The following is a 4,183-nucleotide window of genomic DNA, read 5'->3' as shown; positions in this document are numbered from 1 at the left end:
ATTTTCGTAGGGCCCGACTCAATTCAGTTCTTCCATTGTTAGGCCGTATTGAATAGTGTTGATTGCTTTATAGTTTAGTTGCGCCTTCTTGATCATCGGAGGGGTCCAGTCTTGTGGTTCTACCGGCTTTTCATCTACCATCGGGGGAATATATCCTTTGAGTATGGTGAACCAGAACTTGATGTCAGATTTGAGGTAACACTCCATTCGGTTCTTCAGTAGTTGTAGTTCTCTCCTTTGAACAATAGAGGGCGGACGATACTATACCCTTCTTGGTAGGAGTTTGACATCTTTGCTATCAAAGAAAAAAAAAAAATAAGATTTCCAAGATTCTGGTCTTGGGATTAGTAGTGCGGGATAAAAAAAATTAAGAACGAAAAAAGAAATCTTTTTAAGAAGAAAAGAAAAAGTTTTTAAAATTGTTTGAAAAACGATTAAGTATTTTCAGAGCTACCAGACTCTGATATCAATTGAAGGATCGAAGAATGCGATAGAGGGGGGGATATCGTTCGTCAAAAAACTCTTTATTTTTGTATTGTAAAACCATTCAAAGTAAGCAGCAGAAAATAAAAGTCTCTTTTGGTTACTTGGTTCGGAGCCTACGTCGACTCTTACTCCAAGACCCGCGATCTTTGATCGTACCATTGGATAATCCACTAAAACTCTTCTTTCCAAAATCCTTTAAAGAGAAGTAATTCATACAAATGTAAAGGATAAGATAGTTGTTAGGATCTTCGAACGCGGCTAGAGAGGGGGGGTGTGAATAGCCGACCCCAAATTCACATTTCTTCCTACAATTTTAGTTAGCGCAGCGGAAATAAAAGATAGAAACGAAACGGGAGAATATCAAACCTCAAACGCGACGATATAATGAGGTTCGGAGATGATACTCCTACTCCTCGGCGTGTCCGTAAGGTGGACGAATCCTATCAATCCGTCGGTGGATGAGACCCCGGAAAACCGGCTAATAAAAACTCCTTCTGGGTGGAGAAACCTCGCCACAATCTCTCTTGCAATAGCAAGATCGAAGTACAAAGAAATACAGCAAGAAGCCAAGGACAATATGAATGTAAAAACACTATTTTGCTTGCCTTCTCGTCGACTGTTGATGAAGCAGCAACTTCACGGATGCCAACCACAGCAGCAACTGATCAGTTGGAGACCCAGCTGAGGGAAGCTCACACGAAGCTTCAGCAATGGAGAGCTCAGCAAAGCTCAGATCGCAGGAGCAAGAAGAAGTCAACCAGCATCTCTAGAGGCCCGCCTCCACCTCTTGATTTATATGAACCTGCGAAGAAGAAGAAGACAGAGACACAGAAATCTAGCCGTTGTGACTCAACGGCTAGGCCTGGACCGATCAGGCTATGGCCTGATCGGTCCAGATCCTCGATCGATGTCGTGGACCGATCAGTTCTAGGATGATCGGTCCCAGACCATCCCAACCTCACAGATAGTTGGTTGCCGAGCCCTGATCGATCGTGGACCGATCAAGAGAGTTGGTTACAGGCCCGATCTCCCTCATATTCCTTCTCCCAATCTGTTTGGTTACCGATCGGTCACCGCCGATCGATGGCCTGGAGAATCGATGTCATCGATCGGTCGGCCAGACCGATCCAGATACCATATCATCGATGGGTCGGCCGCCAGACCGATCCAATTTCCCACCTTAAACCCTAAAGCCTTCCCGATCTAGAGAACGAGCCACCGAGCCCTCTCCGACTTCCACATCTGGTCCAGAGAACGACCAGCCCTCCCTACCTGGTCAGGAGAACGAGCTACCGAGCCCTCTCTGACTTCCACGTCCGGTCCAGAGAACGAGCTACCGAGCCCTCTCTGACCTAGTCCGGAGAACGAGCTACCGAGCCCTCTCCGACTTCCACGTCCGGTCCAGAGAACGAGCTACCTAGCCCTCTCCGACTTTATCCAGTCCAGAGAACGAGCTACCGAGCCCTCTCTGACCTAGTCCGGAGAACGAGCTACCGAGCCCTCTCCGACTCCATCCAGTCCAGAGAACGAGCTACCAAGCCCTCTCTGACCTAGTTCAGAGAACGAGCTACCGAGCCCTCTCCGACTCCATCCAGTCCAGAGAACGAGCTACCGAGCCCTCTCTGACCTCCCATGCCAAGCTTCCATACTTGGACTTTTCCCGTGCCAAGCTCCCTGCTTGGACTTTTCCGTGCCAAGTCTCCATACTTGGACTTTTCCCGTGACAAGCTCCCTGCTTGGACCTTTCCATGCCAAGTCTTCATACTTAGACTTTTCCACTTTTCCCGTGCCAAGCTCCCTGCTTGGACCTTTCCATGCCAAGTCTTCATACTTGGACTTTTCCCGTGCCAAGCTCCCTACTTGGACCTTCCGTGCCAAGTCTCCATACTTGGACTTTTCCCGAATCAGGTCAACTCAAGTCGGGTCAACCAGGTCAACCTTGACCAAAGGTTGCACCCACAATCCCCCAAGTTCCTATTCTTGTCAAACATCAAAATATAACTTCTCTATTCTTGTCAAACATCAAAATATACCTCGAGTCAAGTCAACTCGAGTCGGGTCACCCAGGTCAACCTTGACTAAGGTTGCACCAACAATCTCCCCCTTTTTGATGTTTGACAAAAACCATAATCAAGTTAGGTTACCCCGATAACCTAACTTAGGTTTTCCAATAGTTCTCCATTGTTCTTCCTTGAACATTCTCTGAACATTCTCCCCAAACTTTAATGTTCTTCCTTGAACATTCTCTGGACATTCTCCCCCTTTTTGACACACATCAAAAAGGAGTGAATCAAGGTCAAGAGTTTATTTCTAATGAAAGTCTCATACCTTTCATTGAAACCCTTAATTTCCCCCTTGATACTAAAATCAACAATCAAGTTAGTGATAATCACATATCACTCATCCTCAGAAATCTTGACGAGTAAAAACTCCCCCTAAAAGTCAACTTCCCCTTGACCAATAGGTAAAACTCCCCCTAAAGGTCAACTCTGTTGATACAGTCTGACCTGGCTGTTGTTTTGATGTTGACACTGATTTAAGTTTGTATCAGATTTTAATTAGACTCAGATTGATTAATGATCAAGGTTGATCATATGGAGAGGAAAGTCCAAGTACGGATACTTGGCACGCGAAGTCGGAGAGGGCTCGGCAGCTCGTTCTCCGGACTAGGTCAGAGAGGGCTCGGTAGCTCGTTCTCTGGACCGGACGAAGTCGGAGAGGGTTCGGCAGCTCATTCTCCGGACTAGGTCAGAGAGAGGGCTCGGTAGCTCGTTCTCTGGACCAGACGAAGTCAGAGAGGGCTCGGTAGCTCGTTCTCCGGACTAGGTCAGAGAGGGCTCGGTAGCTCGTTCTCTGGACCGGACGAAGTCGGAGAGGGCTCGGCAGCTCGTTCTCTAGACTAAGTCGGAGAGGGCTTGATAGCTCGTTCTCTGGACCAGGAAGACGTTAGGGTTTAGGGCTGGGAGGCTCTAAAACTAACACAGGGACATTGGATCGGTCTGTAGACCGATCCAGTGATACTTTGTTGACTGGATCGGTCGACAGACCGATCCAGTGATACCTTAAGTGAACTGATCGATCTCGTGACCGATCTGTAACCACACAGAAGCTTTCTGTGGGTTATCTGATCGGTCTACAGACCGATCAGAAGGAAGCGATGGGATGCGCTGGGACTCAAAGCGATAAGGGGGGGATCGGTCTGTGGACCGATCCACCCATAGGCTGATCGGTCCACAGACCGATCAGCATCAACCCAGACCGATCAAGGTGTGTCCTGATTGGTCTGGAAGGTTATGGATCGGTCTGTTGACCGATCCACAACAATGTCATTTTTTTTCTGCTGTTTCTCTGCGATTTCTGATTCACCTGATCAAATCATCTGCTGTGAGATTTTTGAGTTACAGGTTGCAGGTGTCGTGCCAGTGCTTAATTTCAAATTAAGCTCCATCAGAAGAATGAGAACAAATGCCCTTTCTGCTGTGTTTCACTGCAAGTGGTGCAATTCGAGCGTAAACGTTCACTAGCTGCGATCAGTTGGCAACAGCTTGACTCTTGCTCATTGGTTCGAGCTCAGAGACACCAGTGAAGACCATGGATGGTATTGGTGTGAGTTCAGAGAACCAGATGAGGAGGAAGAGTGATTGGCGACGATTCGACACAGGTTACAGTGATTCGGGACAGTGAGAAAGCAGAATAA

This window comes from Zingiber officinale, chromosome 10B (genome assembly GCF_018446385.1).
Source record: "Zingiber officinale cultivar Zhangliang chromosome 10B, Zo_v1.1, whole genome shotgun sequence".
NCBI classification, from domain to species: domain Eukaryota; kingdom Viridiplantae; phylum Streptophyta; class Magnoliopsida; order Zingiberales; family Zingiberaceae; genus Zingiber; species Zingiber officinale.
Note: the sequence above shows the minus strand (reverse complement) of the source record.